Here is a 14,159-nt window from a genome sequence, read left to right as displayed (position 1 = left end):
ACACGTTAGACGCGCCCGCTGATGCCGATGATGATGCGCAAAATTGATGGGCACACGGCCACCGAATGCTGTCAGTTTGCAGTTTGCCGTTGGCAGTGGATTTTTGGCCAGGGGTTTGGGGGTCACCAGAGTGTGGCTTTCATTCACCTTTCGCCGGGCGTTGAGCTTTTGCGTTGAGGTGCCGATTGATGGGTGGGTCAGTTGGGGTTAAGTGCTCCAAAGGGAAGGAATTTCAGCGAGCTGTTTCAAATACAACAGAGAATAGGGTAAAAGTTACCATGCCTGTTGCACAGAGAAGAAAAGAATACTTTGCTTCCATCAATCTTAATCTGAATCTTAATCGGTTATTATAGGAAATAAATGATGCCGCCTTCATTGACCAATCTCCCAACTTCCTGATGCCCCATCATTTACGCCCAATTTCCCTAGCCAGCCAATCAATCCGTTTACCTGGCAATCGTCCAGGCCAAACAAATTGATGGCCATGTCGTCATGCTAATTGTACGTGTGATTATTTTGACAGCGACGACGGAGACGGCGGAGGAAGCCTTCAACTTCCGTCGATGTTCGTTGTCGATGTTGATGCTGATGTCGATGTCAAATTGAGAATGCAATCATGCGTCCAAACGTCAAATGAAACAGCTCGGAACGGATTTCTGGCGGCAGATCGCACCGAACACGCTGGTCCACGGCCAAAATCGTGTGAGCGAACACCCACTTAACTAATCGCATGATTAATGATGTCAAACTGACACTTGAGGCAAACTCGGCTCGTTTCTGTTCCATCTACATTCTCCATCCCTCATCCTTGGTGCCCAGTTCCCAGTTCCCAGTTGCCAGCTCCCAGTTGCCAGTTGCCAGTGCCCCAGCTTATACAGCAATCTCGTGGCGATGCCCCTTGCCACCTCCAGTGGTAGGTGCATGCATGTTGGCCTGCCAATCGCAGCTGCGACGCTTGAATGACAGGTGCTGACAGGTGATAGATTATTGCTGGCGTGCTGCCGATGTTGCTGCCTCAGCCTTTGGACCCTGCGTGATTTATCCAAAAAAATCAAAAAAAAATCGAAAAAAAAATCAACAAAAAATCAAATAAGAGAAGTACGAACAGGAGGTGAAAACACATAAAATGATGTGTTCCTGATTATGCGCCGCACACTGAAAGAAAACTCAGACCTAACACCTTTAGTTAGTTACTTTTGTATATGCAAATTTACTTAGTAGTTACTATTGTATATGTATAGGTACTAAGGTATAGGTACTTGGTAGTTACTTTTGTATATGTATAGGTACTTATGTATAGGTACTTAGTAGATACTTATGTGTACATATATATATGTACTTAGTAGTTTCTTTTGTATATTATTATGTGCAAATAATTGCCAGTTAAATCAGTTTTGGTATACTACATATATCTGGTTGGCTTTTAAATGCATAAGACATGATATGTACATATATCTGATTTTGCTTCGTGCACCAAATGCGTAAGACTTGAAATGTATCACTTATTTTTCTGCGTGCACCATATGCGTAAGACTTGAAATGTATCACTGATTTCTCTCCGTGCACCGCATCATCGAAGCAAGGCAACTCATTGGCATCGCCGCGTAAAAGCATCGGAGCATCGGGCAAGCAGCCAAGCAGTCAGCGGGTAATTGATCTGTTCAATCCACGGCGATCGGCCACGCCGGAATGGGACTCCCCAGCAAGATTGCCGAGTGGGTGAAAATCAAGGGGGAAAATCGGGTAAAAATCGGGGGAAAATCGAGTAAAAATCGGGTGAAAATCGGGGGGAAAATCGGGTGAATATCGGGGGGCATTCGGAGGAAAACGGAATCGAAATCGGAATTGAAATTGGAATGGGAATGGGAATTACTTGGCGTCACTTTGAGCGTTATTAATGATGGCAACGTGTCCGCTGGGTTCGCAGCCCAGTCCCATTAGCCGATAACTCAATTCATTTCGACTAATTGAATGATGGGAAAAACAGGACGAACGAATTACAGGCCAGCGCTTTTACTTCCGCTCCCGGGTGACAACGAACAATGAAAGGGATCAACATTTGTGTGGCTTGAGTGCTTGATAGTGCGGCGTGCAAAGGGTCACAGGTCACTGATGTTAGGATGAGGTTTTTGACCAAAAGCTTGGAGTATATTGCCCGATTCAAATGCAAGCCATCCAGTTCCTCAAGCGATTGAGAACTGATGCGATCCCACGTAGCGACCGCAGGCGCTGACAATTGATTTGTCATCACAATTGGACGTGGCCCGGCGATCTTGGCCAGAGATTTGCCATAGTCGAATCAATCAAAGGCCCCAGCCATTATGAGGCCTGGTGATTTGGCTTGAGGTTAGGGCAAAGCAAATCGCCCGAGCAAAGCAAATATACAAGAGATCACCAGGCAGTGATCGTGTCACGTACATGGAATTGGGTTGCCATCGGTTTTGCTTTTAGTTTTGGTTTTGTTTTTTTGTTTTTAACTCGGGCTTGAGTTCTGGGTACCAGTGCCAGTGCCAAGTCTCCATTACCATTTGCAGCTCCAGCTGGAGCTCCAGCTCCAACTTGAGCTGAAGTCTTTGGGGGCTGTGGCAAGGTGCCGTCGAAGCCGTTTACTAGAACGAATTTCGTTAATTTTTATTGTGATTTCCTAGAACCGAACGACAGTCAAAGTCTTTGGCCTGGTAAATCACGAAAAAGTGTCGGCGGACACGCGCCTCTAAAAGCCCAAAAGACCAAAAGCCCAGCGCGAGCGTTCCAATCGAATCGAAATGCAAATTATGCAACGCCGCCAAATGAGGTGGACTCAAATCCAACTAAAGTGATGGCAAATAAGGGGAAAGATGGAAGGGAGTGCTGTGCTGTGCTCTGCAGTTAATTTTTAACGACTCGAGATTTGTGCATTCAGGCGCTACAAATTGTTTATTGTGGGGGCCCCCAAATCGCACTTCAGCTCTTCTCACTGCAGAGCGACTTGTCGTCCCAGAGTTTTTCCATCACCAAATCGAATTCGCTGTGGTCAGTCCAGTCCAGTCCAGTCTCCTCCACCTCGTCTTTTATCTTTTAACTTTTGCTGTTTGCTGTAACTCAAGGATTACCAAATGAACATATAGATTAGTTTGTCTGAAGATGCGCACATATATGCAATTGATTAAATGAATGATATATAATGTGATATAGAAGTTTTGGCCACTCCTTGTTGAAAGAGCCCAAACCCAAACAAGAAAGCCCATGGAACCCCACACCCAGAACTAAGGAGCATAACCAGCTCGTTTCAGTTGGGGCTGCTTAAGCATGCAAATCACGGACTCCACCGGCAGTTGTCGTCTCGTGTTGAGGAACGCGCGTCAGCATCATAAAACTGTCATTCCAAAGAGGCCTGTAGCCTGTATCACCGATTTCGGCCTAAACGGAGCTCAATTTGAGCGGTCTCCTCTTTTATGCGCGAAAATCTGCGATTCGCTCCACTGTGCGCATGGAGTGAAGATAGCCGAGGAAGACGAAGAAGAAGACGAAACGGCAGGCAGAATGAACGATTTGTGTGTTTTAGATTGAAATCAAAATAAAGCTCAAAGAGCCAGCCGACATGCAGCCCCCCTTAACCCTCTAAAGCCCCCACCTTCCATATGCTGGGGACTACCTTTTTGCGGCAGTCACCTTTTACAATACAACACACACATGTGTGTGTGTGTGTGTGATTTGTCAAAACTGTTACGATCGCCAAATTGCAGATAAGTCCTACGGCTCCAACTCTCAACTCTTCGGCGAGAATCTCCATTTAGAATCACAGACGGCGGCAGGCGGTCTTTTATAATTATATCTTGGTGTTTCACTCCGCGCGGTGTCATAAACTTATTGAATATCTTGATATCGCCGCTCTCCGCTTTCCATCTCCATGTGAATGTGAATGTGAATTAGCTGATCTTTCGACTAATTGGCAGTGGCACAAATGCTGCAAGATGCGGCAAGCAGATTTCCATATAAAATCAGGCAGACTTTGCTGCAAGTAGTGATCTCCTTTTGGGATGATATCTAGAATTTAATTAAAAAATAGGTTATTTCATTGGCTTTTAATTCGATAAACTGATAATGGCCGTGTAATTTGGGGCCATTCATATTGTATTCATATTCTGGCTGCACGTCCACAGGCACTTGGCTTGACTCGTGTGTCAATAGTGTCGAGCGGAATGTCAACAGGCCCATGGCCACGCGTCACTCGCAGTTCATATCAGACACATCCCCCCTTCCCCCTCCACCCCCTCCCTCCATTCAAAGGGACGCCCCCTTTTCTCCCCGCCCCGCCCTGCCACGCCGCCCACTTTTCCGACAAACGATCCGCCGGACGGTTCGACACTCATTAACATAACAAGTAAAGTCAACAATGGAAATTGTTGTCTAAACAAGACGCGAGCGGTCGCAACGTTTCAATAAACGATGCCGGTCTTCGTACGTCTTTAATTCTTTCTTCATTTTTGTTTTTTTTTCTGTTTTTTTTTTTGGGTTTTTTTTTTGGGCGCTTTGCTGCAGAATTTATTGAGGCTGTGGTAAATATTCGGGGCTCGTTCAAAAGAAATCAAACAAGTAATTTGTTTATTTGGCCGGGGCAATAAAATGAGTAAGCGGCAGGAGAAAGCAACAATCAAAGGGCACAAGAAAAAAAGTGCGAGAATTTCGTGGGGAATTGTGAGGGAGGATCGTTAAAAATTTGGGAGCGACAAATACGGGCAATCATCGTGGTCGTTATCGTTGCAATAATATCACAAGATTGCAAGAAAGCAGATACCTAAATCGTAGTAGTTAAAATACGTGCTAAAATACTTGCAAAAATATAGTACTTGCAAAAATACTTGCATAAATTAAAAGACTGCAGCAACGAACTTTCCATCAAAGACTTTTGAATGGGAAAGCAGTAAACCACAAAACTGACCTTGCACTGCACAAAAAAAGTAACACAACAAGCGATCCGATTGCAGATTCCTGATTGATTTATGGCGATTACCAAACTAATTGCTTGTTCACGATCACTTTATTGCCAGCTTGCTAGTCCGCCGATCACGAACCGAAACCGATTCTCAGACTCAAATCGCATTACGGATGACAAACGATTCATTTCATATGCACACATGTGTGTGGAAAGATCGGCCCCTGAGATTTATCTACCGTTTTGTTTTTGGTCTTCTTTTTTCTTTTTGGCCTTGTGGGGATTTGTGGGGAGGGGAGTGGATGCGTTCCAATGGATCACGTCTGCAACGGAAACTTATTAGAAGAATTCTAGTTCGTTTCATAGAACTCGAGCATGGATGCCTTCAAGATGGATGGAGATAGGCCATGTCCGATGCTGACAAATCACCTGTAATAAGTCAAAATGCTTGCTACTCGCTGGGTCGATATTTCCCTGTTTTCCCTCCTTCGCTGCCGATCTCCAATGGGAAACTCTATGCCATGTCCCTTGCCTGCCTACGCCTACCTACCTACCTTCTCCTTGGCGCGGCACTTTCACTTTTCCCCTGGCATTTCTCTCCACTAATGAGCATCCTTTACCTGTGTGCTGCCAAACACGATGTGCACTTGGAGAAAATGTGAGTGCCATATGAAAAAGATATAAACACCTTGCACCTGAAGAAAATGTGTGGGCGTAATGGAAAATATATAAAAACTTTGAGCACTTGAAGAAAATGTGTGGGCGTAATGGAAAAGATATAAACACTTTGTGCACTTGCGTAATGGAAAAATATCCATTATACATATTATTATATAAATTTAGCAATAGTTAAGCACTTGAAAACATTCTCTTGTGTTTTTCTATTAACATGTAACTGAGTTGCGAATTCGACTTTTTTCCCAGTGTAATGCACTGCAAATGATTGGGAAACCTCAGGCAAATCGATTTGATATCGATGGGCAGCATCCTAAGATCTCCTCGCCCGTCAATCCGTTTTAGTGGATGATTGTCCGTGTGTTTGGACCAACAAATGAGTTACGGGCTCGGAAATCGATCTTGGTGTTGGGCTACCTAACCAAACCTAACCTAACCATCCTAACCCCCATCATCATCATCATCCAAGGACTGGGTGTACTACATCTATCTATTCCGTCCCCGCTCCGCTTCGATTTGTGGTTTCAGTTGTTTAGCTGACGTCGGTGGTCCCGAGGCTGCGGTGTTTTTGGCTGCAACAAATTTTGATTTATCTCGTGGATGCACCTTTATTGCTGGCATTGTTGGTTCTAAATTTATGCCGCCGCTGTTGGTGTTCACACCTTCGGGCCATCGAAGAACACCAACAAAAACAGAAAAATAGTAGAAAATAAAACTGGCAAATGGACAGCGACAAATTTGTTACAAGTTGCAGCAGGGGCAAGAGTGTTGTGGCATTTCCGCAGGAGGATCGAGGGACAAGTCCTCAAGGATAGCTGTGGATACTCGTGGATACTTGTGGATACTTGTGGTGGCTTTGTTCAACAGCGAAATGCAATAATTGTAGGAGCGACACCGCAACATTGCGACTGCACCCACGGATGCACTTTACGAAAAATCGAATGAGGCCTTCGAGTTCAAGGCAGCGAAATAAACTTTAAACTTCATGCCAAGTATTTTTGCCAGTGGCTCAACTCCTTCTGCGATTGTTCCTCTTCACCTGACTAGGTTTTTGGTGTTGTAAACATTAATTCGGTTACATGATCACCAGCAAAAGCGATGAAGAATAATTATTTTACGACCTGACCTCTTCTACTGCCCACCCATCCTGGTACAAAATCCCTGAGCACTTTTGGTGGTGGCTCTAGTTCCCTTTCCCAGGACATCGGCCAATCCTTTGGAGGGTGGCGTTGAAAAAAGTAAAAGATAACCAAACCCAATTCAAATGCTTTACGCTCCATATGCCACGTGCAGCGCACCAAAGTCGTTTTAAAATTTAAGAAGACAGCCAACGGAAAGAAGCCAAGCCAAATTCCTGGTATAAAATTCATTGAAAAATTTTATGCAACATAAATTTTGCGTGCAGGATTTGCCTGGCCATCGCCCAAAAAACCAGAAAAGAAGAAAAAAAAAAAACAATCGAAGTGGGGTTGGAAAAGTGCGGGGGCGGAAAACTCAATCACAAGTGCAAGTGGACCGACTGCGGGTGTGTGTGTGTGTATCATTTCAATTTTAAAACCAAACGAGCTTAGACCCAGCGACCCTGACCCCCCTCCTCCTCCGCCCACCCAATCCACAGGGCAGTCGAGAAAAAGAAAACACAAGAGGCAGAAATGTTAACATGGAATTTGGAATACTCTTTATTTAATTTAATATTAATTTTCCAAAGGTGTAAGAACGAATAAACTACAAAATAGTATCCATCCTGTAAATAGAAAAAATACATTTATATAAGTATAAATAAGCAGGAGCATGTCAGCCTTCCTTCGAATGAAATGGACTTTTTGGTAAGGGTACGCGAAAACCCGCCCTTGGAAATCGCTTAAGGAGCAAGTACTTCGACACACGGCAGGACGAAAGGAGGACAGGACGACAGAATGGGACACTTGGTCCGTTTTTGGTTTTTGGGTCTTATACATATATATATTTGTTGGTTTTGGTCGTTTGTCGGTTTTTATGGCTTTTTGATTTGCCATTTCTGGTAGCAAATGATCAAAAATTGAATGAAATTGTTATTTTCAAGTGGAACATGTCCTTTTTTACAACCCAGGCGAACAACAGGGAGAGGGAGCCTTTCAAGATTGAGGGCTTCGACATGCCCGTTTTGTTGCGGGTTGTTAGCCTTAATAAGAGGCATCATCTGTCGGTGGACTATTTGCTACCGCTGCCCCACGCCTTTTGTTATTTTTCGGTTTTTTTGGTTTTTTTTTTGGTTTTGAAGGCATTAGAAAAGCTTGCGCTTAAATCTTCATTTCCATATCCATAGTCGTTTCATTTTGAAATTGAAAAATTTCCAGGCGATAAAATTTCAGCATAGCCATTGCCCAAGACGCCGTCACATGTGAGTATTTTCAGGTGCCGTCTTCTTTCGCAACGGCAACGCCAACGGCAATGACAATGACAATGAAATGCTCTGCTCCTGGACCGAAAACAATTAAAATATTTGCTTAAATTACATTTACACATTTGCTGAGTTCTTCCCCCGTTTGGCCGTTGGGGGAATGGGTTAAATGACAGTGTTTAGTCTTTGGCGAATTATATTTTTCTTGGATTCGTCAAGGCCCATGTACGAACAGCCATATACACACACACTACGAGTATATGTGCGAGTTCTTCCCTTGTTCTTGGAGCGCAATATTAATTATGAATTTATGGTCCAATATTTATTACTCATAAAGCCCAGCAGGCGTCCAGAAAATCCAGAAAATCAGAAGCCACCCCCGTACCGGATGTGGATGTGGTTTCCCTACTCAATAATAAGAGAGTGTCCACTGCTTAACCCACTGAGGCGACGCTAATGAACTTTTGTCACTGCCAGCGCACACATGGCCAACATGTGGGTTAATTCGCTACGATGGTGGAAGTGCTCTTGATATTGATCAAAATCAATTGGCAGTCTGCGCCAAAAGGGGCTCTTTAATCGAACTTAATGATTTAACTAAATAAAAGATCATTTTTGATATGATTCTTGAAGTTCCCTCCTTGTATCTCTTCGTTTTCCTTGTTTCAATCGAAATAGAGTATCTTTCGTTTTGGCCGGTCAGAAAAGGTCAATCGGAGCAAACTTTTAATTGCTCCCGTTCGAGTGTTTGGCTTTTTATTATATTCTATTTTTTATGGCATTCCGGTCGCTTCGACTGCCATTCCGTCACTCTGTCCGCTTCTCCACTTGTCCGTTTGTCCGCTTGTCCGTTTGTCCGGTCGTGTTTGGCCATGTTTTATGTGTTTCGTTTCCATTGAAAACCCCAAAGAGCCGAAAAAACGAGCAGCCACAAAAATTATTTGTAAACGGCGGCTGTGACAATTTTTTGTTTTTTGGTTTTTTTTTTCGTTCATCCCATTCCGTGGAAGTTGCTTGCCCGAACAACAGAAACAAGCCGGTGAAAAAATTAATTGGAAATTTTTATGTCTCAAACATGTTGTAAGCGCAAAGAGTGGCAACGGCGGCAACACCAAGTTCGAGGTTAATTGTTTGATTTTCTAACAAAAAATATAAATAATTTTTAAGGCCAATCTCACGAGAAGTTGAGCTACCTGAGACGACGAGAGCACAGGAAATGTTTGGATTGTCTTCCGTTGATTTTTTCGACTTCTTACAAATTCGGTCGCGTTTCCGGAGAGTGTAAGCCACATGCAAATCACTGGAAAAAGTGTTGACCCGAGCCTAAAACTGGACCCAAGTGCTGACCCCTTCGGGGAATTCCAAAAAATATATAACATATACATAGCCCTAATTACAAGGTGTTGAGTAAAAAGTAATTCATATTGCGGCTTTAAGATAAAATCACTCACTTTTGGCTCGCATTCAGGACAGACGTGCATAAATTATTTAATAATATATTTGGGACAGCTGATAACGCCTTATTATTATATATTTTTGCAACACTATTCGCAATGAGTTTAATAACTGCAATTTTGGTTTGTTGCGTTTAATTCTTTAGTAACAATAACAATGACACGTTTTCATGCCATATTTTTGAGTAAAGTTGGCAACTTGCAGCCTCTTAAAGTTTGATATTTAATTAGCTAAAGATCTATATATTTAGGTTTTGGATATATGAATTTGCTATTTATTAACTACATATATTAAAAATAGTCCAAATTGGAGGAAGTTACATTGGGCGCAGTTTTATTCTGCTGATGCTGGGTTCTAGTAACAAATTGGCATAGGACTCAAAACTTTTCTTGGTACAGAAGTTGTGGTCTGGAAGGAAAACTGTGCACAATTGAATTGTTTTAAATCCAAAGTCGTTGGCTCTGTTGATCCAGCTCAAAGCTCGTTTCCCGCCCCAGAAACTCGCAGCCCTGGCTATCAAATGATCGCAGTATCGATTCTTGATGATCGCAAGTTGATCGCAAGTCCCATATATGCAGTTCAGCAAATTCTATTTAGTGCCCGGCAGCAGCAGTAAGCTTCTATCAGTCGACGAGTGAGTTCGAGCAGAGCAACAAGTGTGTCCTATTTAGCCCAGTGTAGGTGTTTACAGCAAGTGTTTGTTTACGCTTACAGCTCCAAAAGCGATCCATGGTGGGTGCCTGATAGACGCGTCGCCGAAATCCGATACGATCGGCGCTCCTTGTGGGGAAATTCCAATGAATTTCGTCGCCAAGTGTTCAATTGGGTCGCAGTTCCGAGTTCCGAGATTCGAGGCTGGAGTGTTAGAATCGCCATTTATTCGATGGCGCCACAAGTGGCACACACTACTTTCTGTCTGAGATTTGGAAGCTCCAGCTCCAGCTCCAGCTCCTGGTTCTGTTTCTGGTACTGGTTATGGTACTGGTTGTGGTTTCTGGTCCTGCAACAAGATCTCTCAGTTCCCTCAGCTCCCCAAGTTGCCTATGCAACTTGTCCATTGTCAGTTTCGCAGACGCCACGTGCTTTGTTACTTGTATATTTCTCTTTTTTTTTTGGGAAAGGGAACGGGTAAGGATAATGGGTTGGTGAAGGCGTCTACGATTTCCTGTGCCTGGCAAATTGTTCTTACCTCCAAAAAGCAGGCGACGAACACTCGATAGTTGAACAGACTGATCAAACAGACTTATCTACTTTGCATAATGCCGAAGCAACTACACAGGCTTTTGCATGGCACATCGACTTGCGGAGATATAAGTGGAATTAATAGTTGTTAGCTTTCAACTTAAGCATACATATGATTTTATTTTTAATTGTTAAAAAAAACGAGCTATGCTTTAATATATGTATGTATTGCATTTCAGGTAAGGAACTTGGCTCCTAATATAACAAGCAACCGAGAAGCCCTACATTTTTCGCTGATCTAGTGCGGAGCCTATGTGAAGTTGCAGTTGCAAGGTAAGAACTTAAAACCCAGTGCGTAGCGCATTAATTCCGCAGCCTCATCTTCTTTTGTGAATGAGTCTCGGTTGAATTTTTGGCTTTGGTCAGCAGCCCGTTTGCAGTTGGCAGTTTGCAGTTTGCAGTTTGCCAGGCAAGTTGGTTGTTTCGGAATTGTTTATTTAACTTGCGGCTCTTCCGGCTGCTACTGGCTGCTTGGCTGCCTGGCTTTATGGTTATGGATACGGCAGCCCACAGCTCCAGAGACCCGCAGTTCCCCGACTGATCCAAAGATCCAAGGATGGTTGGTTGGCGCTCGCAGGGGGCAACAGTAGCAATGAATTTGCATGTAGTACATGAAAACCGTGATCTCCAATTTGTTGTTGCCGTGGAGCGAGAATAGAGGATTGCTGCATTGGAGGATTGTTGGATTGCTGCATTGGAGGATCGAGGATCAGCGCAACGAGGATCGGAGATCGGGATCGGGATCGGAATCGGGATGGGGATTGGGATGGGGAACGGGCTTTTGGCATGGCGTTGCTTCGAATTGGTTACAGGGCCGCACTGAGCTACAAGCCGAAAAAAAAAACGTTTTGTAACATTATTTTAAGGTGCCGGCTTTGCGACTGCATTTGCTACCTTGCCTCGTTGATGCGCTGCCTTTCTGCTCGCCAGATTGCTAAGCCAGCAGCACTGAGAAAAAAAAGAGGTATGGAAAAACATACATTAAGATGTTGCCATGTGGGGAGCTGTTCCTTAGCTGTTTCACTCATTAAGTGCTCATAGTGAAACATACTGACGAACAGCTATAGTGAATTTTACTTTCGTTTGATTTGTTTCTCCGAGTGTATCCTTGTTGGTTCGTTGCAAGTTGTCAAGCTTGCCATGGCAAATTTGCGATCAAGCGACAACAACAGTGACAACAAGAGCCGGTGACGGGACGCCCAATGTCCCGCTGTCTTCCCGCCACCCGCCACCCGTCCTTGCCCCTTAACCCACTGAGTACCCAGAATCTTAGCCATTTCCATATGCACACACAGTGTGATCTGGTGGTGAGGCAGGCTTCTAGGGTTTCAGCGCTGTACATCACGTCGCCTTGTTTGTTGTTTGCCATCGCAGCGCGTCTCTCTGGGGTCCCCAAAAAAAAAAACCCAAAAGCCAAAACCCCCTGTAAGCCAGTAGAGGCACTCGAGGCACAGTCTGTTCTGAGGTTCTGAAGCTCTGAACTTTATTGACCATATTGATTGCTGCTGTATTGATCGCTTGTTGCTGATAACAGACGAATGGCCAAGGGGGGCACAGTGGGATCCCGAGTTGCAGATGCGCGTTGCAAGGCTTGACACACTGCCTGCTTTATGATGATGAGCTGCGAATGGTTGCCAATGCGTTTATGCATAATTTGTGAACGAAATTTACCATTTTTCATAACACCTCCTACGAAAGTATTGAACTATATATATAGAGTGACTTGAGCTTTGTAGAACTGAAACTCTAAGCATTGCCACATGTTCATATGGCTTTTAATTGCAACTGTGAGTGAGAGTATATCATTTCTCTTGCCGCATAAACGTAGACCATGTCTAGTGCTGGCTACCGACCTGGTGCAAATGCCAGCGGGTGGTTCCTCTCAAGATCCTCTGGCACTGGGAATTCAGGATTTCCAGAAGTTGGAAGCTGGGAGCTGGGAGCTTGGCACTGAGCAAGATTCACTCTGGCACGTTGCATATTCATAATTTCCAGTTGGGGATTTATCAATTGCACATCTCAGTCATGAAAACGCATAAACATTTCAAAATGCCTGGCGCGGGTCAATAATTTGACATGAACGAAACAATATGCAGACACGTTCGGCTGTTTGGCTGGTTGGTTGGTTGGTTGGTTGGTTGGTTGGTTAGAAGTGAAGAGAGTTAAGGTCGCCTGGCAGATGGCAGACAATGAAATGTGGCCAAGAAACCTTTTCAGCCAAGTCAGCCTGCCGTACATTGTGTATATATGTATATATATTCATTTATGTTTATGTTTGGCCCATTGATGATGTGTGAATAATTGCAAGCGGCAGCAGGTTGTATTTTTTGTTGGTAAAGGAACGTGGAGGGGAGGGTCTTTAAAGGGTTAAGGGGGTTAAGGCTCGGCGAAGAGGAAGCACGAGCTTTTCCGCGACTTGAGCTGCTGGCTTAACTTTCAAGCCTAGTGGCTGAGTTGTCTGCCAACAACAGGCTAGCAAACACTTCATAAAAAGACCTTTAAGAGCCTGCTAGATCATCATCATTATTTTCATCATCAGCAGCAGCAGGAGAGGGGTAAGAAGCGGGGGGGAGAAGAAAGCCCAACTGCTCCCTGATTTTATTATCACTAAAATGAATTCATTTGAATTTATAATAATGTTAAAAACGTTATATCGTTCAAGGCTAAAATAACTTATAACTTGACACTTTTACCTTATCACCTTTCCTTATACCTTATTATATCAACTTGTTAATAACTAAATATCTAAAGAGGAATAAATATCTCAGAGATGGCGAAAGCTGGTGAATTTGTTCGCTGTGCAGAAATTGAATTCCTGGGCCGTGTTAAAGAGCCAAGAAAAGGGAATGGAAGTTTTTGAGGGATCGGAACGACTGTGTGGGGAAGCCAGCGAGACGCCCACACACAAGTTGCCAGTTTTTCTGATTTTTGGAGTGCACACACACTCACACTCACACACACCATACGCCCACCTTGCCACAATTCGCGTAGAGCAGAGCCATGGCCATAAAATCTGAAAATCTGAAAATCTCCAAATGCAATTCAGTTCATCTTCAGGGCTTTCTTTCCCATCTTTCCCATCTTTCCCTCTCTCTCTCTCTCTGTTGGCAATTTCGTAATTAATTTATTGCCCCGATGGCGCGACTTTGCGCGATGTGTCAAAACTATTTTTAATTGCTGTTGCAAGTCAGTCACTCAGAGTGGAGTCCCTGTTTTCCATTTTCATTTAGCCCTCCCTTTTCGGATCCCGAATCCGTATCCGAAACTGAAACCGAAACCAAATTCCGAACTTATTCGCGATTCCCGGAAGATCGTAAACCAGGCAAGAGATCAAAGCGCTACTGACGGCCGCCTGAAAGGAATTCACTTTCTATTTTCTGCTATTTAATTGATATTTTGCGGCGTTGTGTCTGTCGCATTTAGCCACTAAAACCCAGCCACTCCACTTCTGCCCACGACTTTGCAGCCACGTGACTAATGTCCTGCTCAATA

The 14,159-nt window shown here is 43.9% G+C and overlaps 1 protein-coding gene across 2 annotated transcripts in view; it reads left to right on the top strand.

The window, feature by feature from the left end:
* The first annotated feature begins 10,067 nt into the window (after positions 1-10,067).
* The window catches only part of LOC122624757, a 44,055-nt gene continuing 39,963 nt past the window's right edge, over positions 10,068-14,159 (top strand). For both annotated transcript variants that reach the window (XM_043804443.1, XM_043804442.1), the window contains exons 1-2: positions 10,068-10,102; positions 10,847-10,940. The gene's annotated coding sequence lies outside the window, so the exon portion shown is untranslated. The remainder of the gene's footprint in view (positions 10,103-10,846; positions 10,941-14,159) is intronic.

Source organism: Drosophila teissieri, chromosome X, assembly GCF_016746235.2.
Source record: "Drosophila teissieri strain GT53w chromosome X, Prin_Dtei_1.1, whole genome shotgun sequence".
Taxonomy (NCBI): domain Eukaryota; kingdom Metazoa; phylum Arthropoda; class Insecta; order Diptera; family Drosophilidae; genus Drosophila; species Drosophila teissieri.
This window is presented reverse-complemented; position numbering and strand designations above follow the sequence as displayed.